Here is a 26999-nt window from a genome sequence, read left to right on the forward strand (position 1 = left end):
AGAGATTGCACCATTCAAATCATAACTTTTAAGTCATTTTGTGACCTAGCTCTTAATCTCTCTGTGCTTAAGTTTGCCATCTATAAAACAGAAAACTGTATTTGCCTAGCTCATAAGGAGGGCTGTGAGGATAAGTATATAAGCAATGCAAAAGTACTGTAGTTAAGTACCAGATACAGACAGCTATGGAAGATGAAGAAATTCCAAAGATAAAGGTCCTACACTGATAAAGAAAATGAATCATGGACAGTCAGGTTTAAGAAACAATGCAGCTTTAGGAAATTGCACTGAAGTATATTTCAAGGCTAGAACTTAAGAAAGTAATGGTAACACTTTCACGTGAGAGCTTATCTATATAATAGTCTCAGTGCTTGCTTACTTTTTTTTATAATACTGCAACACATGCTTAAATTAATACAGTAAGGAAATATTAAACACCTTTTGAAAAAAAAGTGCAGGACCAGAAAGAAGGAAAAGAGAAGACAAAAGCACCTATCCCTTTCATCTATATACAACAACTCTTCTTTTTTCTAGTGACAGGTCAGACAGTAGAAGAAGAAAATACAAATTTTAGGACAAGCTAGGAAGTTGTGGATATAAAGCATTTAGTATGATAACCAATTCAAATTATTTGAAAAACAAATCTTTGGAAACTTTTGAAATTAATACTTTTTTAGATTTCTTCTCTGTGTAAGCAAACTCCTAAGAAAAATCAAATTCACATTCAAATGAAAACATATGTCTTTCCTGAATTTCAACTCAGTATGTCCCATCTTTTAGGATTCTACTCTCACAAAATTTGATATCTGATTTCCCATTACTCTGGATCATGTTACAGAATGACTCTGTTGCAGTCAGGGTGGGAGGAAAAATATGTATTTCAGTCTCCCCTGCTGATATCTTTCCCAGTTGTATAAAGCATTTCAATATTAATTGAAAGAAATTATGGATTACAAAATAGTTGTCCATAGTGTTAAGGATTTAATTCATAAAGATAGGACAAGAAAAGACATTAGGTTCTCCATCTTTTTGCTCAGTAACAACCACAGCAAAGCTCTCTTCCAAATGAAGTGACAATGCTGCTTACTGGGGATGGCTTTTTACTGCCATGTTTTGAAATAACCCATGTCACATCTGAGACATCTCAAAAAAACGAGCAGCAGCTATTGCTTCATGACCAAATTGTTCTATCTGTCACTAAGCAAGACAACCAGCTTTGAATTCACTTTTCTTATTAAATTGAGCTATTATGTATATGGCCCATAAAAATCTCAATTTTTCTGTGAAAATGAATTAATAAGAATTTTGGAAATCACTGTTGCTAATAGCACTTCCAGATAATAACCAAAATGGATTGACCAATGAAGTGGAAAAACACCATGTAGATAAAGTAACACCATACACAGGAGAGCTGACATTGTACTTAGATCTATGAGCCTTAAACAAGGCAATCAAGCAAAAAATTTAACAGATGCCTAGATTTGTGATGTAACAAATGGATTAACTGATGTCAGCATTTTAAGCACTCTGAATAGCTCTTAAGGGTACTGCCCGAAGAAATGTCAGTGTTAAAGTACATTTATTACTTCACTGGGGAGATATAGATTCACTCAGTTACCCTTTGATTTTTGAGCTCAATAGCTTTTACAGAAGCACAGACATTATATAAATTATATATTTAAAATGGTTTCACCTTGATGGGATTAAATAACTCTTGTCAAGATGTGCATTTTAGCTGTTTGACCTACCGCTGAGTTTCAAAACAGGAAATTAATATTCAAGAAGAATAAGAAATAGATTATAAGGAAAACATCAGAAGCTTGAATTTAGTTTGAATTTTTCTGGTGATTATATTTCTCTGACATATTTATAGTGACTAGAAGGAAACCCAGTGATCAGTTATTTTAATACGATTTTTCGGTGTGCCATGAACTGTTGGCACAATTTACTCTCAGTTGTCCTACTGAGATAACAATGCATTTGTTTATTTGAAAGTTCTGTCAAATAATTTGTTAAGTAATTTGGGGACAATAAAATAATAGACTTATTTCCTAACACATGCAGAACACTATCTATACTTTTGAAGTGCTAATTTAATTAGGACATTTTCTAAAAATGGCTCCACCTAAGACTCTATAAGAAAGGCACTGAAAGATGAAATTGCTAAAATTTTACAATTACAGTTATTAAAAGGCAAAGCATTAAAGCAAGTCATCTTGCTTTTCAGGTCAGAAAATCACTTGAGTGAAGACTGGTACTAATAAATGTGTAAGCCTGATTACTTTGAAATGAATGAGTAAAACTGAGGGAAATTATCAAACTCTTAAATGGAAGAACTTTCACATTTCAAAAATACAATTCTTGTTACAGAGCAAGACAGGATAGTCAGTAGTCCAATAACTGGAATACTTGCCAGTGATTCAAAAGATGCAGGTTTAAGATGACATAAATCATGGGTCAAGGTAAAGACGCAGACATCACTTAACAATTATGTCATGGGCAAAAGAAACTTGATGTAGGGAAAATTAATTTAATTTATTACCAAATAAAATACATTTGAATAAATAGAAACAAAGATTAAAATTAAAACAATAGCTTACTCCCCCCACCACCACTTTCCCAGGCTCAACTTCACTCCTTCATTCCTAACTCCTCCACCCCCTACCCCAAGTGATGCAGCGGAGCTGGGGAATGGAGTCCATAACAGCTCCTCTCTGCCACTCCTTCCTTCTCACACTTTTCCCCTGCTCCAGCATGGGTCCTTTCTTTGGTCTGCAGTCCTTCAGGTTTAACCTACTCTAGCATGGACTCACCACGGGCTGAAGTACAGATAACAGCTCCACCATGGTCCTCTTCACAGGCTGTAGGGAAATCTCCAGTCTGGCACCCGGAGCACCTCCTCCCCCCTCTTCTGCTCTCACCTTGGTGTTCATACTGTTGATTCTCACACCTTTTTTTTTTTTTTCCCCTCACTCCTCTCTGCTCATTGGGCATTTTTGCCCTTTCTTGAGTACATTTCCCCTGAGGCGCCCCGGCCTTGTCTGCAGGGCTGAGCGGTGCCCTGGGGTGGGTGGGCTGGAACCAGCTGGAACCGGCTGGAACCGGCTGTGTCCGGCTCGGGGCAGCCCCGGCCGCTCCTCACAGAGGCCACCCTGTAGCCCACCTTGCCACCTACACCTAATACAACAACTGGTTTCAATAATAACATATTTAATCAACTTCAGAATTATTGATTTATTTTGGCAAGTTCTTTCTTTATTGGCATTCATAATCAAATGCACATCTGCTCCCTATGAACAAGCATTGTTAGGAGTTCTTAGTACTGATTATTTTTATGTTTATTTGATGATTTAGCTAACCTAATATTGAGATTAATTTGTTGGTTCCAAGATTTTATCTCGATTTGTTATTGTTTTATGCGTGTAGCAATACTAACCAGAAGTAAGGATACTACATGTTGTGGTTTAACCCCCGCCAGCAACTAAGCACCACGCAGCTGCTCACTCACTCCCCCCCACCCAGTGGGATGGGGGAGAAAATTGGGAAAAGAAGTAAAACTCCTGGGTTGAGATAAGAACGGTTTAATAGAACAGAAAAGAAGAAACTAATAATGATAACACTAATAAAATGACAACAGCAATAATAAAAGGATTGGAATGTACAAATGATGCACAGGGCAATTGCTCACCACCCGCCGACCGACACCCAGCTAGTCCCTGAGCGGTGATTCCCTGCCCCCCACTTCCCAGTTCCTAAACTAGATGGGACGTCCCATGGTATGGAATACACCATTGGCCAGTTTGGGTCAGGTGCCTTGGTTGTGTCCTGTGCCAACTTCTTGTGCCCTGGCTGGCCATGAGAAGCTGAAAAATCCTTGACTATAGTCTAAACACTACTGAGCAACAACTGAAAACATCAGTGTTATCAACATTCTTCTCATACTGAACTCAAAACACAGCACTGTACCAGCTACTAGGAAGACAGTTAACTCTACCCAGCTGAAACTAGGACACTATATCATCTGTATTTTGGCATTGTTGTAGATCACTGAAATACACCTTCAAACTCAAGAATAATAATTAGATGACAGTTCCCAAGAAGACTCATGAAAATGTACAGCAAGCAAACATATAAAAAGGTCCACTAGAAGTTGAAGTTATGAATAAAGTGTAATTATTTAACTCTTTGGTTATATAGCCATTGGAACAAATTATCAAGGAATAAATCTCCCTTCTTTTAAATCTGTACATTGAAAAACATATGTATGTGTCACAGTAAGTGATAGCAGGGATATCAAATTATTATTTCAATGTAAATCTATATGTTAAATAGACATCTCTTATTCTGTTTCTCCTCTGAAATGAATCAACTAATCTCTAGTTCAGGTCTTGTGAAATACAGTAGGCTAAATAAAGATCATAGAATCATTTAGGTTGGAAAAGAACTTCAAGATCATTGAGTCCAACCATCAAACATGCCCACTAAACCATGTCTTGAAGTGCCTTGTCTACACGCTTTTTGAATACCTCCAGGGATGGTGACTCAACTGCTTCCCTGGGCAGCCTGTTCCAATGCCTGACAACCCTTTCAGTAAAGAAATTTTTCCTGATATCCAACCTAAACCTTCCCTGACCCAACTTGAGGCCATTTCCTCTCATCCTATCTCCAGCCACCTGACAGAAGACACCAGCACCCACCTCACTACAACCCCCTTTCAGGCAGTTGTAGAGAGCGATAAGGTCTCCCCTCAGCCTCCTTTTCTCCAGGCTAAACAACCCCAGCTCCCTCAGCCGCTCCTCATAAGCCTTGTGCTCCAGGCCCCTCACCAGCTTGGTTGCCCTTCTCTGGACACGCTCCAGCACCTCCATGTCTTTCCTGTAGTGAGGGGCCCAAAACTGAACACAGGACTCGAGGTGCAGCCTCACCAGTGCTGAGTACAAGGGGCAATCCCTTTCCTGCTCCTGCTGGCCACACTATTTCTGATACAAGGCAGGATGCTATTGGCCTTCTTGGCCACCTGGGCACACTGCTGGCTCATATTCAGCCAGTTGTTGACCAATACACCCAGGTCATTTTCCACCAGGCAGCTTTCCAGCCACTCTTCCCCAAGCCTGTAGCGCTGCAGGGGGTTGTTGTGACCCAAGTGCAAGACCCAGCACTTGGCCTTGTTAAACCTCATACAGTTGGCCTCGGAGCATCAATCCAGCCTGTCCAGATCCCTCTGTAGAGTGTAGATGTGACAACTCAAGTCGATGAACCTCACTTTGAGAAAGGAAATCCGGGCTTTCTGCATCCAGGCCTTTTACACTGCATGGCAATAAACTATCCCTCGCTAAAGAGGTATACGCTTCACTGCCAGAGCACCGCCAGTGCTATAAAGAGTTGTAATTCCTGAAGAAATATGAATTATGTTCAAAAGTATCAGGAGAACATACTGCAGATGTGACAGCATAAGCTTTTGGCAGGGCAAGCCAATGGAGAAACCATTTTAAGTGCAAGCTAATTTAGTCATATGCAAATTCTTTTTTTTTTTAATCAAAAAATTGGGAAAAATAAGTTTTTATGCCACTTATGGACTTATCCACAGTGACGAAGACCTCCTGTGCTAAAGCAAAACAGTTCTGTGTACTACACATGATACAAACTGAAAGAGTTTAAGAGGTTTATAGGGTTCACAGACATGGGTCATAGCCCTTTTGGCAGGCATATGGGGAAAATCAGAACTTCAAATTATTACACTTAAAGGATAAGGTCAACAAATGAATTTATATCAGTCAGCATGGACAGATGGAAGAAAAAATATTCATATAAGACAAAACAGAATACAGGTAGTTAATAAACTGGCTGAAAAGACTATGCCTAAACTGTATTAGGAAATTGGGTGTAGCTGGAGGGAAAAATATAAATTATTGTCTACTAATAAAATAAATTATTACTTAACAGAAGAATTACTACTTAACAGAGTACCATGAGTGAGACAGGTATTCAGGTATTCACAAAAGATTGTCAAAAATATTCACAAGGCAAGAGAAGCTAGATAACAAAATAAATTTAATAATGGGAAAAACTGTAATGAAAGAACAAAGAGTAATAACATATTTGCATTAAATACTGTTGCGGAACATGGTAAAAAAGTTAGTGTTGGTTTTACTGCCAAGATTTTGTTGAAGACACAGGATTAGATTTAAATGGTCACAGATACCTCTACAGGACTTTTATAAAAATATTTCCTTGTGCCAAAATATAATAAATTATACTTCTGTAGTAAAAACGTAGCATACATTCTTGGAACCATGATAGATGTATTAGCTTTCATATGTATGAGATATATTGGCAAAGAATCACCTGACATACGAGGGATTATTTTTTAATGATGGTTTTGGAGGTAAGGTGATAGAAGTGTACACTGGATCAGCTGATAACAAACTTATTCAATTTAAATTATGTTATATACAAGTTTATAGTTCTCTAACACAGATTACTGATTTCCAGGATCTGCCTTTAAAAATATTTGGTAACATTTAATAGCTCTAGTAAATGAAATTAAATTGTGTGTGTGTATTGGCTTTGTGTGGCAAGGTTTTGGTAGCAGGGGGGTTACAGGGGTGGCTTCTGTAAGAAGCTGCTGGAAGCTTCCCCTGTGTCCAACAGAGTCAATGCCAGCCGGCTCTGAGATGGACCCGCCACTGGCCGAGGCTGAGCCTATCAGTGATAGTGGTAACGCCTCTGTGATAACATTTTTAAGAAGGAAAAAAAAAGTTGCCAGACAGAAACAGCAGCTGGAGAAAGGAGTGAGAACATGTGAGAGAACCAGCCTTGCAGACCCCCAGGTCAGTGCAGAAGGAGGGGGAAGAGATGCTCCAGGCGCCGGAGCAGAGATTCCCCTGCAGCCCGTGGGGAAGACCCTGGTGAGGCAGGCTGTCCCCCTGCAGCCCAGGGAGCTCCACAGGGGAGCAGATCTCCACCTGCAGCCCAGGGAGGACCCCACGCTGGAGCAGCGGGATGCCCAAAGGAGTCTGTGAACCCATGGGAAGCCCATGCTGGAGCAGGCTCCTGGCAGGACCAGCGGATCTGTGGAGAGAGGAGCCCACGCTGGAGCAGGTTTTCTGGCAGGACTTGTGACCCCGTGGGGGACCCACGCTGGAGCAGTGTGCTCCTGAAGGACTGCAGCCCATGCAAGGGACCCACGCTGGAGCAGTTCGTGAAGAACTGCAGCCCATGGGAAGGACCCATGTTGGAGAAGTTCATGGAGGACTGTCTCCCATGGGAGGGACCCCACGGTGGAGCAGGGAAAGAGTGTGATGAGTCCTGCCCCTGAGGAGGATGAAGTGGCAGAAATAACATGTGATGAAATGACCGTAAACCCTATTCCCTGTCCCCCGGCACCACTGGTTGGGGGGTGGGGGGGAGTGGCAGAGAATCCAGGAGTGAAGGTGTGCCCAGGAAGAAGGGAGGGGTGGTGGGAAGGTGTTCTGAGATTTGGTTTTATTTCTCATTACCCTACTCTGGTTGATTTGTAATAAATTGAGTTAATTTTCCCCAAGCTGAGTCTGTTTTGCCCGTGACGGTAATTGGTGAGTGATCTCTCCTGTCCTTATCTCGACCCGCAAGCCCTTTGTTATATTTTCTCTCCCCTGTCCAGCTGAGGAGGGGCAGTGATAGAACGGCTTTGGTGGGCACCTGGCATCCAGCCAGGGTCAACCCACCACAGTGTGCTAAATTTTGATTTTGTAAGACAATTAAGAATTGTTTAGGTCACAGGTGCAAGGCCTATCTTCAGAGTATTTCCCAGGACAGATGAATTCTACAGCAAAGGTTTTTGGACCTTTCTGAATGAATAATAATCAGAAAACATAGTGAAAATAAAACAACAGCATAGAAAAATAGAAAAATATCAACAAAGAAATTAAAAAGAAAATGAAAAATGTTCTTCATTTACACAGGTAAAAAGGACAGCGTAGATGGAATCAATTTAAACTAATTTAAATTACTTTAAAAGGTCCCCAATATTTAAATGAAAATTTAGCCTTATTACATTTTACATCCATATAAACAGTCAGTACAAGGTGTCTTCCCCCTTAGTAGGTTTTGCCAGTACTAATATGGTTACTGATTATGTCCTTATAATGTGTGGGTAAAGTTGGTGTATAGCTTGTTTTTTTTCTTCTTATCTCAAATCTGGAGGTGAACACAATGACGTACTCTATGTATTAAGGTGCTATAGTGGGAAATCAGGAAAGGAAATGACATTGGCAAACAATGAAGCAGTGAAACCTTTTACAAAGAAGCAGAAGTAAGTGACAGCAGTGGCCTTTGAGGGATCAAAACTTAACAAATGGCTTGATATTATAGAATTTGTGTTTCATCACTTATCAGGGAAAGTGGAATGTATAAAAATTATCTTTTCTAGGGGAATTTCAGAGTTGTAAAACTAAGGGTGATAGCAGTGTTGGCTAAAAATAAATCAAGGTAAATGAAAGAAAAGAAGACTTGAGCATGGCCCTGAAAATATGGAACATATGGAAAGGAAATAATAAGATTTAGACTGTTTGCTTGCTTTTCTTTTAACTCTTCGCTGGTCTTAATAGCACTTGGGAAAATCCCAGAGGAACATTATATTGGAAAATATCCAGAGAAAAACAAAAAGCAATAGATCTTTAAGCTCAACCTCAATTAAGGAGTATGATTCCTGAATAAATATGAAGGACTTAGATAAGAGTGGCTGGAGACTAGTAAAAATTTATGAAAGAGGACTTGAATAATAAATGAGTGATTAACGTAAAGAAATAAGAATTAGATATTCAGGATTATATCAGTACATAGCATAAGTATTCGATAAAAGGTTTTAATAGAGTCTCTGCAGATAAATAAGAACAGAAGAAAGGCTTTGTGTCTCTCTCATGTCCTCTTTCCAGCAGTGGCTGTAAGTGAGTACTTAGACAAGAGTAAGAAAACTGCAAACATACTTCAGCTTAATGTCCTATTTTCAGCTCAGTGGCTTGCTGATCTAGACAAGGTTTCTATATATTTAGTAACCTAAATCCATTTCTCTTCTACAGATATGACCTGTTTCCTTCTGTAGGCATGCAACTTTTTATTTCCACTGTGCCCTTTGACGAAGAATTCCATCTTTCAGAGGAAAAATCTTATTTTCTTTGTTTTGATCTGGCTTCATTTATTAGTCTCTAGTCTCTGTCCTGCAAGAAATACTCAATCCTCAAGCCCTATCCACACATGTCTGTGACACTCATACCACTCAGTCATATCCTTACTCTCTTTTCCAGACTTACAAATTTTGTTCTTCTCTGCACTGGAACTGGTCCATACTTTTGATCATCCTTGTGTTCTCCAGTTTTCAGTTCTACATTATCCTTTTAGAGATTGAGAAGACCGTAAATGTAGACAGTATTCAGGGTGTAGATGAACAGTCTGATAATAAAGTTTTTTTGTTCTCTCTTCTAATATTTTTGAACATTTATTTCTCACTGCTCCTGAGCACTGAGTAGACATTTTATGGAGCAATCTGCAGTAAAACAAGATCTGCTCCTAAATGGTATTGGTGAGTTCAGAATCTATCACTCTGTATGTAGCTTTTGCAGCTGCATTTTTTCATATTTATCTACACAGAATTTTATCTGTCATTTAACTTCCCAGTTACTCAGTCTCATAACTTTTCATATCTTCAGCTGACCGTTGTCCTTATTACTCTAAATAATCTAGTATCTTCAGCAAAATTTTGTGCCTTTCTACTCTGCTTTACATCATTTATGAATATTTTGAGCAACACAGATTGCAGGACATATCCCTGATGTGTTCCACTGCTGACATAACTCTGAAATAATTTACTCCTGTTCTGTTTCTTATTTTAACCAGTTACTTACCCATATGCAGACCTTTCTCTTGTGCCTTGCCAGTTTAAATTCTTTTGCTGAGCGTATTTGACAACATTTTTTTGGAAACCCAAACAGACTTATTACATCCAAGTTTACACTGGCCCAGTGTTGCAGAATCAGTCACTTCTGCTGTTTGGGAAGGCTTGAGCAGAAACATACATGTTACTCTTTAAAACGTCAGCCTACTTATCACGTGTAATATAGGGTAACACTTCACATATGATTGCTGAGTTGCAGAAGCAAAATGTGGTGAATGGCATTACTCCTTTTTCCGCTGAGAGTGTGGGGACCAGCTGTAGGTTACTGGCAACGTGCATGCAGTGCTGCTAGAGCAATCCTTGTTTTTGCTCTTCCTTTCTTTTTCTTCTCATAGGAGCACTGATATCATCCTGTGCTTGTACTCTCTGCTATAGACTGTATCAAACAAGTTTCCCTTAACGATATGATTATGGACTATCTTGGAAAGTTTGTGAGGCTGTGTTGACTCTTCCCAAGCATAACATACTTATTCATGTGTCCACCAATTCTAGTTCTTGCAGGATTCTTATTTCATAAGGATTAGCAAGGACAATCTAGGATTCAGTCATGAGAAATGAAACCCAACACAGTGCTCAGCACCTTTCTTACAAAGCTAAACTAATAATGGTAAGGCATTTTGGTGGTTAAAATCATGCAAATTGGTGTTCTATTTGATGTACATCCTGTGTTTGTGAGAACTACTTTCTCCACTGAGCCTTTGGATAAATATATCTAAATGTTGGTATTGGTTCATTGGCTTTAATAATCCTGCTACTGATATACATCTCTCCCATCAGAAAGTGCAGACTCAACATAACAAATCCATGACTCTCATTGTTTTTACAACTTCCTCATATTTGTTTATATTTCATACACATTAATGGAATCAGGGTTTGGGATTTTTTCTGAAAAAAACCCCACATTATTTGGATCTGTGATGAATAACTGTCATTCAGCAGTCTGTAAGGTAAAAATTAATACGAATTTATGAACAGCCTATATATTTCAGCACAGCTGCTATTTTACAGAGAAAAGGGATTTCTAAATCTTTACAGATATGATTCTCCCTCACTTGCATGACATTTGCTCTTTGCAGACTTGACAGGGATATGAACAACGTATTAGTAGGCTAGCCTGAGGGATTTTGGCTAAAAACTGTTGGTCCGTGTTAACTTAGAACTTAGTTCTGGCACTAAGATTAAACCCTGACTGACAGCATTTACGCTCTGACATAACATACTTTTAAAACTCTAAAATAATTATACAGAGTGCCCATGATGCACAATGATCTTCTTAGCCACCACAACCATTTTTGCTGCTGATATTCATTGTATGAATGTCACACCCTTATTTAGGCATGCAATTTTTGGAGAAAACAGATAAGAGACCTCTAGAAATTGCCCCACACACCAGCGGCCCCTGCCACAGCTTTGTCAGTCCCATCTCCTGATATTGCCACAGGACTGTGAGTGTATTCTGCACCTACTACATCATTCTCTTTTCCCAGCAACCTGAGAGAGCTTTCCTGATTAACTGTAACTTTTTTTGTGAAGGCTGTTCTCAGCATATTGCATATCTCTACCAAAATCTCAGGAATTCCATTCTAAATTAGATGTTCTCTTTCTCAAAGACAGCCTAACTAAAGACTGTATCCAGCCCCATAACTCCCAGAGACAAAGACAGTGTTGGAAAAAATTTCTGGACTTCAATACAAAAGATCTTTTTTATGTCTGAGAATTTGACACATATGTAAATCGTCAAAGGAAAGAAAGGAAAAATACATAGGTAATAACCAGGAACATGGCAGTCAACTTGATTGGGTTTTGCTTGCTTTTGACTCAGCACTAATGCAAGTAGTAGTAAAATAAGATGAAGAGTAAAAAGGGTAATTTATCATGCTTTTGTTCTGGGAAAAACATTAAGGCAGTAATTATCTGTGAATATGTATTATAATGCTAGCAAAAGCATGCAGACTGCAGCCAGCAAACCAGTTGTAATAAAGCCATCTCCCTAGCTATCCCCTGAGGTTTTATGAAGACTGAGTCAATAAGGAAACATTACAATCTTTTCTGAGTCAAATCACAAATACTAACAGAGATTCATGGTATAGCTGACCATTCACCAGTCTAATAAACAATAAGCTTGTGCTCATATATAAAGATTCTGTGTATGAGAGAAATTGAAAGTTTTAGTCTGGAGATATCCATTAACTCTGTCATAAGTAGAAATTTTAAAGAAATTAAATTGAACTTCGGGATGAGCTTTGTGAATAAGGCTATTTTTATAACCTAGATCTTAAATAATTCACAGAATAGTGTCTCTGGAAAGCTGTTGAAATTTACAAGATACATTTCTGGGTGAATTATTTAAGTTCATTGGAAGGACTTCTGAGAGGCACAGGACTTTTTCAGGGTAAGGGGGTATTCCACATGTTGGCATTGCCAGTGTTTTGAGAATAGTGCTCTGAAGGATTAATTGTATAGCATGCACTAACCAAAACACTGAGCAAGGCACAAACAGGAAAGAGGAAGACAAGAATGTATTTGAAGAGTTTTCACACAAAGTTCCTGTTGCTAGGGAAACCACTTCCTTCATCTGTACTTCTTCCAAATGCAGCTTTCTCAAGGTCCCTCAGACAGTGCAGATCACAATTTGGTATCTTGTGAAATGGAAAAAAAAATCATGTATGCATATGTACGTATATATGTTACAGAGTAATAAGTGGAGGTTTTTTAATAATCCACTAGAATAATAGAAGATTCGTATTTTCAACATCAATTTGAAGTTCACAAAGAAACCATACACTGCAGCCATTGTATTTTCATTTTGTTTGCAGGTATTTTTACCTTAATTAAGTATTTTTCTTTGTGTGTGCCTAACTTCCACTGTGGCAGTTACACCTAAACTCAACATTTTTAAATAATAAATGCCTAAGATGTCCTACTTTTATTAATCACTCACTGAATCCTCCAGCTTGCTACATACTGTTTTCCAATGAAGGAATAAATCTGGCTATGCATATAGCTGCCTGGCTTGAACTCAGGGCTTGACCCAGAAACCAAATAGATCTACTACAGCTGTGTCTACAGGCACACTGACAGCACCAAGCTTCAGCAAGCACTGCCTGCCATCACTCTGCCTCATTTAATCTCCTGGTTCAGTGGAGTAGAGAAGTTCACAGATCTAGGCATCATTTCTGGTTGAGAAATGGTAGTTTTTCAGTATCTGTCATCTCCTACATAAGACTGAAGTCTGCCCATGTGAGTTCTTCTTCCACTCCACTCTGCCCCACATTTGACTTAAGAAAAACCATTTTATGCCAGCAGTGGAAGGATAGATCAAAGAAACACTGACAGAATGATTTAAGGTGGAGAGCAGAAACTAACAGCATTGTTCCCCCTTTGAGACTGGAGCCCACCACGACCACAAAGCAAGTGTAGCTCTGTCTTTCAAATGAAGTGAGAACCACGAGCATAAGTGTGCCAAGAAGGAGACAACTAAGCTTACTCCATGCTTAAAATACTGTCTTCTGTCTCCTAAGAAGAGAGAGGGAGAAGACCTTTTACAGCTGAACTCTGGTTTCAGCTTCAAAATAGAAACTGGAATTTGAGAAACACTTACTTTAAGGTTTTATCACCGTGTCAAGATATGATGTATCACAGGTTCTAATCTGGGCTTAATGTGTAATATAAACATGTGTGATTGCTATTTTGTGACTCTGTATGACATGCCAAAGTTCAGGAGTTCGCTGTTGTTCAATTTCTGTAGCATATCTGCTAGTGAAATAGCATGTGTTGTCTTTTTTAGCACTATGTTTATGCATATTCTTCAAACAAAACCATAATAAGGTACTCCTGTTCTTAAATTTAAGCATGAAATGCTTTGCCAAACTAGAGTCAAAGAGAAAACTGATTTTTTTAATTGGTTTCTCAAAGGTGAAAAACAGGAGGAACCAAGAATAGGTCCTGAATCAAAATTAAATAAAAGCAACTTTAATTCCTACTTTATTTCTAGTTTTTGGTGTTGATTGCCATTGACAACATGTTGATTGTCAGGAATAAAGGAAGACATAGCCACAGTTGAAGGACATCTCAATTTGTATCAGAAAAAAATGTTGCTATTTAGGCCAAATATTTTGGTTAGAAAACAAATTTGGTTCAAATCTGACATTTTGGAAAACAAAACCAAATTGTTTCTTGGTGGAGAGTTGGTAACACAAATGATAAGTGTTTGGATAGTGACAGGTACTAAGGTGTTTGTAAGGAAAAGGAGTTGTAAGAAAAAGGAAGTTTTTTCCAGCATCTATATACCTTCATAGTTGGTAGCCCTTGATCAGGCTTATTCCCCATTACTCACTGCATAATGTCTATTTCCCATTTTTAAATTAAACACATAAGAGATACTGAGGGATTCCCAGTGCCTGGAATTATGCAAGAAAGCGTAACTTGTATTCTTCCTTCTTTGTGAAATTTCTTCTGATGCTTGGTAAGACTGAATTCGCTAGACAGACTCATGGCGAGAACTAAACTGCCAGCTGGTACCAGAGCTGCCACAACCATCACTAAGTCTCATGGTTATCTAAACTAATCTGTCTTCTGAAGTTCTCTATCCACCACAGTAATTAAGTAGTTGGTATGTAATTTTAAACCTGCCTGTGGTGGACACAGAATGGAATGCAGGCAGCCATGGAACGGACAAGCCTGTCCGTGTGCGTGGAGTAGCCCTCCTCTTCCTCCAAACTTTTTTCCAATCTCACCCTCCAGAAGTCACTTATTGCAGTTGGGGTCGGCATGCTGGATTCAGGCCAGGAAAGGGATCTTATTTTTAATCAAGCTCACTGTGCAGCCATCCCTGAATTTGAAATTCATGTTGTATGTTGTTTCAGCAAACTGATAGGTGCTGAGATGATAAACGAGCTATACTTTATCATTACTAGCTGTGCAATCAACAACAAAGTAACTGCAGTTTCTAAACAAAACAAAACATAAGCTCAAGAAGATGCAATGGAGAAGGTACCTCTTAAAAATGGTGACCGATGACTGTTTTAAGGTGGCCTGTGACCAGATATGTATCAAGAGCATATCACATTAAATGTTTTAAACATCAGCGCTGGCTGTGTGTTTTTACTCATCTGAAACAGACATTTGATGCCACACTGTTTAGTAGTTAACATGTTTTGGTAGCTGGTAGGATTTGCTGCTGCTTCATCTTTTTTTTTTTTTTTTTAATTTTAATTTCATCTGTCAGCTGTAAATTAATAAGTTGATTTCTGAATAGTAGAAAAACTATTCTCCAGAAGATGGCCAAAGAAACTCTTCCAGATAATGCATAAAAAGAAGAGGAGGATGACTCTGTTCTATGGCTCTATGATAATTATCTATAAAACTTAAGTAATGGAAGAAATTAATTTACAGATTGGCAATTCCCTACCATGTGCTTGGATGGAAGAGAGAACCTTCACAACTCTAGAAAGGGAGGAGGCACTCAGTCCTCTCGTCCTGAAAATAGCTACAGAAAGGGTGGTGATGCAACACCCAACATGTCCACATAGCTCTCCACTTCCCCTTTTAGGAAACATCACCAACATTTTAGGACCCACCTCAAGGAGGTCCAGAACAAAATGCAATGACATGACATGGATTGTTCCTAAGAGAGACCAACCTAGGATCATCACCCACATGGCAGCAGCAGGTCTGTGCAATGCCAAACTGCTGTACTACAGCTGTATAAGTCTGGCACAGGGGACGAAAGTCCAGCAAGATCAAGACCAGGCTGGGTCCCCAAAACAGTTCTGCCACACCACACTGTACTGCTGAACCAGGACCAGTTCCCACCCAGTCTATGAATCCTTGTATCCATAAATCAGTGGTACCATTCTCCATCTGGAGAACAATGTGATCTCAAAACTCAGAGGAGCTGATTTTAACAGCCTCCAGAAACCTGCCAGAAATAAATCAGTGTGGCATTTGTCACTGGGACAGATGGCTTCATGGTGACTTGTGACACTGCTGTCATGGCAGCAGGTTAATGTCTCTTCCTGGAGTGTAAAATCGTTTGGGTTTTCCTGAAAATACTTTAAGGGCATGAGGCAGCCTTTTGCATCAGGTCTCAGGGGTAACCTCACAAATTAGTGTAGCCGGGTCACTATACTGATCTACTATAATCACATTATTATAAATAAATTATAATAATAAAATGACAACGTTAATCTCATCAAAGTGATACTCTCCATATTACTAACCCTAAACTTTCAATGAATCTGTCTTTCCAAACTATGTGATTGGCTTAAAGTTCATGAGATTTGTAAAAAATAATGAGGTTTGGATTTCTGCTGTTCAGTACATACTCTGAACCTTGAAATGTCAACAAACATAATGTCTAAAAAGACACTAACTTAATAAAAAGAAACTACAGACTGACACTATATCTTAGAAAAAAATATTTCTGATATTGCTTCACTACAGGCTTTAATAAAAACACAATGTGTAATACAGAGTATGTGAAACTTGACATGCATATCCCTATAATACCAGCTTTACTTAGTTAGATAGAAACATTATCTGCATTTTAAAAGCTGTACTTTTTTTACCTTCTGCATTGTTATTGCAACATTTCATTTTGATTGCCACAGATTGTCTCAGAGTTCGGGGAAAGCTTTTTTTTTTTTTTTTTTTTTTTGTATTAATACCTTTCTGTCTACTGTTGCTGGACTAACGCTTCTTTTTGTAATGATCTGTTGTGATGACTGAAAAGGATGATTGATGGTGTTTTTTCCCAAGATACTTTTAATTGAATGTTTGACAGTTTTCTATTCCTCTAAACACTTCACATCCACTATTTCTGTGCTTAGTCTCTGTCTTCATTTCATCTGTCTTGTCAGTCAAGGTTGGGGGGAAGAAATAGGTATTTTATCATCTACTTTTTTAAAAGAGGGAAGGTATAAAGAGTACTTTTCTGTTTCTTTTTTACATAGATTCTGTTGGGAAAAAAGCAAAACAAAATTATTCATATATTAAGTATTAGCTTTATGTATGAGCCTCATTTTTATTCATATAGATAATAAATTTAAAAATTATAATTCATCAGACTTGTTCCTCATATATAATCCTCATGAACAAGTCTCTACAGTGTTAAGCAAAGTTAAGGCAAGCATGCCTTGGCATTTTAATTCTACTAAAATTCTATTGTGCCAAGGTGTTGGTTTGCCTTTTTCTCCCCCAGCATATGTGTATGTATATTCACAGTATTACAAATTAACTACTGCAAGCAGCCATACTGCAAGTACTACGTCAGTTCAAAACCATGGATAGTTTACAACTCACCTTCTGAATGAGAAATATCTTAAAAAATACTTTCAGAAGTTTTAGAAGTAAGAAAAGTGTTTCACATTGCTGGACAGAAACATTTATTAATTCTACTTTCCCTTCAGTTCAAAAGTGAAAGTGGAAGATGAAAAGCCCTAGACTTTTGTTTTCAAAATATGTTTGAAATATTCACAAGCCTGACATTTTATAAGGAAGATCCACTTCCACCATCTGTTGACTTTAAGATAAATGCAGTAAACTTGTGAAAATAATTCCCATATTTGAAAATACTTTCTTTGTTTTCAATAAAATTTGTAAATTTTTCTTGCTGGGTTTGAATTTTTATATTCATATCTGTAACTGCAAATAATTTTTTAAAAATGGAAAGTATGACAAAATTTTCAAGAATTATCAAGACAAAGCATATCCAGTCAAAGATATTAATGGATTAAAGAGTTCACGGGTTCATCAACCAGAAGAAAGAATCACTTCATACCTAGATGAAGGAATGGAGTTTACTTTTTTTACAAACAATAGGCTCCAGGGTTCTTTCTATTTCTTGGGTCTTTGGTCTGGAAGAACAGTTGCATGCCCTCAGTGTTTATACAACTCTTTTGTCTGACTTCAGTGACCTCATTCCAAAGGGGAAATGTAAAAACCTGCTCCCTGTCTCTCAGAGTGACGGTGAAAGCTTGTTTCAGATGCTACATAAATCTCTCCAGCTCCTTTCAAATTAGTTTCCAAGAACTCTGGAAAATTTCACCCACTGTGTTTGAAGTCCATCGGAAAATGGGCCCCAGTTTTAGAGGAATATTAACAGTGCATTTTGTGGTGCAGACTTTCCTTAAGCCAGTTCCAAGTGTCTCACCTTGGAAGTGGAAGCAGAACTGGCACGTGAAAAGGACCCCAACCAGCACTCCCAGCTAATCAGCCCAGCAGAGCATCCTCCTGGCACTCCACTCCTGAACTTCTCTTGCTGCCTTGTGGACCTTTCGCACTTGCAGCTGGGTTGAAGAGCTCTGCCCCATGTTGTATTGCACCCTGTAAACACACCTCAGGTCTTGATTTGGGGTCTGCCAAGTGGCTTCTCTTGCGTGCCTCCTTAGCATTTAGCTAGAATTCTTCTCTGTTTTTTCTGACTGGAGGCAAATTACTGCGAAGATTCCAGTTGGAAAACTGAATACTAACAAACTTTCTATTCAGCATTCAGTAGTGAATTCCTACTAGCTTTGAAGTTATGAAATTATATTTAATTACTCCCTTTTATATCACAGTATGAAGTATTAACATCCAAAGAGGGCTAGTATCCTTGCTTTAAAAAAACCTACCGTGGTTTTATTGTAGGTTTGCAACTCATGACAGGCATTGTCCCCTGTGGTGGACTACCACTAGAAATAGAGACTGCTGTAAAACTATTTGGAATTTCATAACCTTATGTGGAATGATTGCTGGAGGTGACTTATCCGTATGACACACACCCCACCTCGAGGGAAGGTGAATCTCCAGGGTGGAATGCAGGGGACACATAAAGAATCAGTTCTATGGTAGTTCCATAAGCAACATAACCTGCACCTTTAAATGTTAGCAATACCAGGGGAGATTGGCCTGCTGACTCTGAAAAGTAACACGGAGGGTGGAGTGGAGTGGAGACACCGCGGCCAGGCTCTGTGATTGCAGGGATAGGGAACCGGGATGATAGGAAAGAGAGCGGCTGGTCCCTGCATTGAATCCACTGAAGCAAGGAGGTAAAATAATGGGGGTTCTGTCAACCCAGTGCCCCACTTCTGATTTATACCACATGTGCCCAGTTCTGGGGTACTGACATGCAACACCATGTCCTTTGGGTGAACTTTGCTTATTATAATATCATCATAATACCAAACACACCTCCATCCCAAAAGTTATCCACATCCAAGGTGTGACCACACCTCACTGAGCATGCGCTCTGGATTTTTTCTAGTATATACCTTTAAAAGCAAAGCAAGAGAACTTTATACCAATCAAAGTAAAGGTATGTATGACTAGAGTCACTCAAGCTCCACCTACAAGGAAAAATAGGTTTCAAAGACCCCAGGGAGGAAGACTATTAGGGAAGATACCACCACAGACAAGTCGGGAGGCCACCACTGACTTCTGGGGTCAGTCGATGGGCTGAACCTCTCTTCCCCCCCATAGGGATGCCTACTGGGTGAGATTCGAATACTCGGCTGTACCGAGTCCCCGGGAAACTTAGAATTCTTTAGAGCTCTTTTCTTCCATAATTTAATGCGCTTGCAGTTGACTGTTTATTCATTTGCATGTGCTTTCCAGACAGTGTATTTATCACCAGTAATCCAAAAGAACCTGTACTGTTGCTTTAATAAACTGCACTGCTCATTAATCTGGTTGTGATAGTTCGTTAACACAACCAAACTCCCTAAGTCTGGTAATTCTTGTGCATTGAACACAGCTAAGCCGAGAGTGCAGTGTGCTGTAAGTGTATCTGTCATCGTGATAGTTACGTGACCGGACTAATAGTGCTGAATTGGACATCACTCAGAAACTAAACCTAGCCACCCCCAGCCCCTCTGACATCTGAGGATAAGCTGGAATGCAAGGGGGTTTATTTTCTGCCAGATTCCTTTTCTCTGTAACACAACACCTTATAATGGCAGTTTTGGGCTTGGCGTGTTTTTGCTTTTAGTGGATAGGTACATAAGAAAAAATTGTGAATATGGTGAGTGATATTTTAAGAAGGGAAGGGAAGGGAAGGGAAGGGAAGGGAAGGGAAGGGAAGGGAAGGGAAGGGAAGGGAAGGGAAGGGAAGGGAAGGGAAGGGAAGGGAAGGGAAGGGAAGGGAAGGGAAGGGAAGAAGGGAAGAAGGGAAGAAGGGAAGAAGGGAAGAAGGGAAGAAGGGAAGAAGGGAAGAAGGGAAGAAGGGAAGAAGGGAAGAAGGGAAGAAGGGAAGAAGGGAAGAAGGGAAGAAGGGAAGGGGAAAAAAAAAAAGACAGTCTTCTTATTGTTGTTGTTATTCTCTTTTCTATAGCAGTGAGCTGAACTGTAAAGAACAGAAATCGCTGATGTAAGGACCACAGGGGAAATTCTTCTCTCAGTTAACTGATGCAAGCCCCATTGACTTCAAAGGGAGCTTCAGACATGTAACTGAGGATAGAATTGACCTCAGGACTTTAAGTCAAGGTCTCATTTCACACATGCATCTAAATCAGGTCATGAAATTCCTGAGATTCTGCTGTGTTGTCAGTCAAGTTTTCAACAAAGAAGCTATCTTTTTTCTGAGAAACATAGTGTCTTCCAGCAAAAAAAAAAAAAATCTCTAATCTCCAGGCAATTTTTGATAATGCTGCATAAACCATAAGAAGGGTCCTTTCATCAATATTTCATTTTTGTTGTTCTAAGTCTGTCTTACAAAATCATTTGCCTTTCTCACATATCTTATTTCTTTCTGAACTATTTACTTAGGAATTATACTCCAGGCTATATATACTCTTCCATCTGTGCACCTATATTCTGCTCAACCATGATGGGATTTAGTGGCAGTACTCAGTCATGCAGTCTGCAAAATGCTGATGCTTATTTCACCCAGACAAACACTTCTTTGAGTAACATTTGCCCCTCTCAAAACAAAAAATCCCTATTTTCCTGCTGTAGCTGGTTTTATAACCATTCCTCCTACCTATACAGTTGCAATAGCATTGTACAGCAAACCGATTCTAGGCTAGGACCAGTGCCTCCCATGCTATCTTCCCCAACTGACTTTCCACAATAGCAAGTTCCCACAGATTACTGGTTGAAGATACACAGATCCCTAACTTGACCAAGTGTTCTGCAGTGGAACAATCACAACTATGCTACATCATATGGGAACACCTGCTGAATTGGCTGATACTAAATGGAGAGAGCAGGAGGTAGTAAAGCTCGACCTCTAAGTCTTCCTTTTATCATCGCCTGCCTGTGGAGCGCTCTGCAGATGGTCTGTGGAGTGAGCAGCAAAATTTACAAATCTGTCAACTCACTGTCATCAGAGAGGAAGTTTAAAAGTGGAAATGGTCCTTTGTGCAAAACAACTGGGAAATGTAGCAAAGTCTCAAGTCAAGGATGGATTTGATAAACTTTTCAAAATCTTATGTATGAAAAAATACAAAGTATTTTGGAGTAGGAAGGCAGAAGGCTTATGTTCAGATATTTATAACTTCTTTTCTGTCTGATTCATAATTTCCAGGACTTAATGGGTAAATGAGGACAAAGTCTTCCTTCTTCTTGAAATAAAATTCATCAAAGGTTCCTAAGTTTTAAATCCAAAAAGTGCATTATGATCATTTATCCTGACCTTCTGAAAAATTATAGACCATGCAGCTTCTGTCAGAAATGCTTGCACCACAATTTTCTTTGACCTGCTTTATGTAGCTGGATTTTTCTCATATACCAGCAGATGTCTGTGTTATAGACACATACATCTGGGCTAATCACTTAGTCTACCATCAATGTCAGTGAAGAGAAACAAGTACTTTTAGGGTGTGGCTGACATGACCTATGTTGAGTGTCAACACTAGGATGGAATAAATTGCATCTTTAAAATGCCAGATGTAGGTATATGCAATGTAGGTATATATCTTTCCTCAGAATAATGTTATTTAAAATGACCAACTAAATTGTTCAAAAAATAATTATCCATATTAAAATTGGGCAGTTGAATTGTTCACCATCAACTTCAGATCACTGGCCATTGTTACACTTCCTTCTCCTAGTTTGTCAGCTACCTGCTGTTCCTGTTAGTTCAGAAGTTTTCTCCAGGATGTCCATTTTCAGAAGTGTACAAGGGTTTGGGGGAGTTCTCTTTTGTTTGTTTTTATGGCTTTTCTTTCTCCACATAATCGTTTTTAAATCTACTCTTGTGTTTCATTTTAAAAAATCACTAGAAATTGAAAAGATCTAAACACAGGGCAGTTCATCTTGTTCCCGCTGTTGTAAATATGGACTAGCAAAATAAAGGAATCACATTAGATTTAAAATGAAGTCAGAGAACTTTTACTGGTAAGTAAACAGATTTAAAGTTTGTGCTTATGTCACAGAAACACTAGGCTGACAGTGATATATTTCAAAAGTCAATTTTCTTTAATGATATCAAAATGCAGTGGTCAAATTGAACAGGAACATTAAGTGATATTGAACTATAACAGCCAGACTGAACAGGAATATTAGGTCATAAACACTGCGACAAACACAACTTATCTACAGGTTCAGGACATCAGCTGGGAACTATCACTACACGAACAATAACCAAACCTAAGATTAGAATGATGACTCAAAATGCACATGTCACTCACCGATGAGGCGAGGCACTCAGGCCCAGGGAGTTTCCTTAGATGGCGTCCTGATCTAAGGGGAGAGTCTCTGACCGCAGCCCCGCTGCTCTGAGGAACACTGGGTCAAAGGGGGCTTCTGTTGGGCTCCATATATACCCTAGGTCAGGTTGGGGTTTGTGGTCATATATGGTCAGGAGCTTAGAAACTTCTCTTAACTGAGGTGTTCCGTTGGATGAGGTGTTTCTGGCAGGCTCAGGTCACTGGGGTACCTGACTTGGGGCACTCTGTGTGACTCCAGTCACCACGCAGGCTGGGTGGCTCGACCTCCAAACCACAGCATCTGGTTGTAACTCTTTCTTTTCAGCGGTCAAGACATTTCAGTCCTTATTGGGGTGGGAGTACCTGCCACAGCTTATTGCTCCACCTTGAACATTTGCTTTGGAGGAAATGCTCCAGCTCACATGCTTACACATTGCTCTTAAGCAGAGCCAACCCTGAAAAAATGACCAGATGAACACAACTTTTCTTCTTCTTCTTCCTCTTAACACATCATGAGTGATTAGCAACAGAAATGTCTGATAGCCAAAGTTCTGTCAGAGCTTCCATCCACAGGGATTTATGCTGCTGTTAAAAATTGATGGTAACTCGTTCAGCTCACAGCTAGCATATCTCTATTAATTCATACATGCCAATTTACATCTAAGCCAGAAGAGAGGTGCTTTTATTTAATTTCCTTTCATGTAAATTGGTTTAGATACTTTTGATTTAAAGATATTTAAAGTCATACTACCAGGCATGTCAACCACTTTGATGGAAGTGGGCAGCTTTAATCTCTACCTCACTGGGGCTCATAGATAATTTCCCATAGGAGAATACAATGAATCACTTGATCTCAGCTAGGTTAGATGAAATTCTGGGGTGCGGTATACTGTATCTTACATCACTGAAATCCCTTCAGGTAGATTTACTAGGCACCCTCAGTGTTTTCCTGATGTTTTTTACTCGTATAAAATTAATCTTGCCAGAAAATAACCTACTGTTTCAAAATGCAGCAATATGTTAATTTCTAATCATATTCTTATTCCCTGCTTTTCAGAAATATGTACAGCAGAGATATGAAAGAAGGTATACAAGAAGTACATCACTGCAAATTATAGAAACACGTAAGCACGTAACAGCTGTCAAAGACAGGAAAAGCAGTGCAAGGATTTAAAGACACATCCCAGGATGGTAATTGATTTTACTGAAAAAAAGAAATTGTAGTAAAAGATGCATTTATGGTATGTACCATGTTTTTAACTTCTTTTCTCAGAGATTCCCTTCCAGCCCCTGTTAATGCTTTGTTTAACCCTTGCTATAATTGGTCAGTAATACACATTAATTTCTCCTGATGAACTCAGGGGCTTGAGTTTAGCCTTTTATCAGATTTTTTTTCTAACTTACAAATCACTTTTGGTAGCTTTATTTTATCATTGCAATTCACACAATAGTTCCACTAATTTGTTTCTGTGGCTGAGAATCTTGGAAAAAAGGCAAACACTGTGTTATAAAGAGCCTTCTGTTAATGTTGTTATTATTTTCATAGGCCACCCTTAAGGTAAAAAAGCAGCCTGAAACAAAAGTATATGTAGGATTAATCATAAAGGTCTGACACAATCCAGTCAGAGAAGGAAATTTGTAATCTAGTATTGAGGTGCTTAAGCCTGCTGATCAACAAATACTGTGAGAGAGATGTGGAAAAGCAGTGAGATATGGGTGGACAGTTTGTTCTCTGTGCCTGTGTGGAGAGATCTGCCAGACCTTGCCATTGACTTTATCAGTAGGAGAAATGCAAGCAACTGTTTGGGGAATAATACACTCTTCTGAGGGACGAGAAGACAAAAAAAAGATAATGCCTCCTTAGCCTTTGATTTAGTCCTTGCTTAAAGAGAAGGAAACAATTAGGAGTAAGAACAATCTCTCCTGAATGGGGAAAAAAGATGTGGGAAGATACCAGTACAAATTAGATCCTTCTAAGTGCAGAAAACTAGTAAGAACGATGAAGTCATCAAGGGGAAAAGTCCAGTTGGCAGAAGAAGGGCAATATGAAAGAAAACTGTAGTTATTTACTTAAATAAGTTAAGGACTGACCGAACATTGGGAATCGCATAGGCCCATTATTGAATGAAGACTATGATACTATTAGCAATAGGCAGAAAAAGCAACCTTATTCAAATAGAGGACTTATTTTCCTTTCTTTTTTTGTAGAAGGTAATACACATACACACACACAGACACACACACACACACATACACACACACATATATCTCACAGGAGGAATATGAGGCCTTTATCTGTTCATTAGCAAGTAACAATTGTGTCCTACAGGTAAATATTTAAAAACCAGCAGCCCCACTCAATCTGTATTCAACAGTCTGCATTCCAGAGCATTAATGGAGATCTCTGGCTTGAGCCCGCAACATGCTCTTGCAGCAAAGACGGCAAATGGTATCCTGGGCTGCATTTGGCAAAGCATTGCTGGCAGGTCGAGATTGGTGATCCTTCCCTTCTACTCAGCACTGGTGAGGCCACACCTGCAGTATTGTGTCCAGTTCTGGGCTCCTTAATACAAGACAGATGGACATACTGGAGAGAGCCCAGTGAAGGGCCACAAAGATGATGCAAGGACTGGACAGGAGCATCTCTCCTATGAGGAAAGCCTGAGGACACTTTAGCCGAGGGAAGAGAAGGTTCAGGGGAAATCTGGTCAGTGTATGTAAATACATGAAAGCAGAAGATGGAGCCAGGCTCTTTTCAGTGGTGCCCAGTGACAGGACCAGCTGTCCTGGCAACAGGAGCAAACTGAAACACAGCAGGTGCCATCTGAACGTCAGGAAACACCTTATTGTGTGACCGAGCACTGACATAGGTTGCCCAGGGAGGTTGTAGAGTCTCCATCCTTCAAGATAGTGAAAAGATGGGGTTTGGACCAGATGACCTTCAAATGTCCCTTCCTACATCAAACAGTCTGTGATTCTGTGATTGACATAAGAATTATTTTTTTTCCTCTATTTTCTAAGATGTGAAGCATATTCTATCATCACTTCCCCTAAATTATACATTCAGCTGTCTTCCATGCATTTATTAGATCATTTTATTAGGTGTCATGTAAATTTTGAAGGGCTAGTCCCTAGCAAAATGTGAACCTGGTGCAAAAGCCATTGAAGACAGCAGGGTCCTAAGTGACCACATAATCTCATTTCCACACTTTTGTTCTACTCACTCAACATAATAACATAAGAACAGTAAAAGAACGGAATGAAGACAAGGACAAAAAGATTATGTGGGCACTTGGGAGGTTAATGCATGTGGTTCTGCTTTTTTCATAAGCTAATACATAATTATTTTCTTCAATTAGATGAAATCAGTTATAAAGCTTAACTAATCAATTACTGAAGAAAACTTAAACAGGAAAAAAAAAAGGCCCCAAGGACCTTAATTTCACATTATTTAACAAGTTAAACAAAGACAAATGAATGCTAGTCATGTACTATGCACTGTAAGAAAAACTTTCTTCTTTCAAAATTTGCCTGGGTAAGCTACAGTCTTCTAGCCTCACCACTTAATTCCTCAACGAACCTTTAGAAGATTGTTTCTGGTACTCAAGCATCAAGATGGCATTTCCCATAATTTTGCCAACTTTCACCAATAGTGTTGTATAATCTTCCAAATAAAGACTACTAGTAGCGTATCTGTGTAATCTTACAAGACTTGGAACCAGAACCTTTTACGGCAAGGCACTCTGGAGAAAAGGTGCTTTTTCTTTGTGGACCACTGGGAATGGCGTTTCCAAATTGGCTGCAGGAGGATTTTCCAAAATTCATCAGAAGTCCTTCTGGCTGACTCTCTTGGGCTTCTGCAAGTAGAACACAGGGAGGTCAGGAGGAGTTACCAGTCAGAAAAAAAAAAAAAAAAAAGACAAACCAGACCTGATTTTATTTCTATGTCAATTAAGGCCAGAAAAAAATCAATGGAACATCTTACTTCATCTCCTACATGAAAGTCTACCACATTGCATCCACTTACTTCTCTGTAGTGCCCAATAACACCATCTGATTTTGCTAAAGTATATTTTACTTGGAAAATATCTGTTTTCCGATAAGGATCGATCTTTATTAATGAGTCTTTGTTTTCATTAGTACTCTGTTACAACTGCTGACCATTTCTTTCTTAACAAACAGTGTCCTATTTATTTCAATTTGTGCACCTTCCCATTGCAGTCTTTACATCCTGCTATAACTTTCTCTGAGAGTAGCAGGAACTCAATTTGTTTTTTCCAGGAAGGTGTTATACATTGAGACAATTCTCAGCCTTCTTTTCATGAAGCAAGCAGAGGAGTCGTTAAGACATACATGACAGGTTATAGCTACAAACATTGTAAAAATACAGATTCTTTCTAGAGTTGCTTATCCAAAAAATCAGTCATTCTTGCTGTCTTTAT

This window comes from Accipiter gentilis, chromosome 16, assembly GCF_929443795.1.
Source record: "Accipiter gentilis chromosome 16, bAccGen1.1, whole genome shotgun sequence".
NCBI lineage: Eukaryota > Metazoa > Chordata > Aves > Accipitriformes > Accipitridae > Astur > Astur gentilis.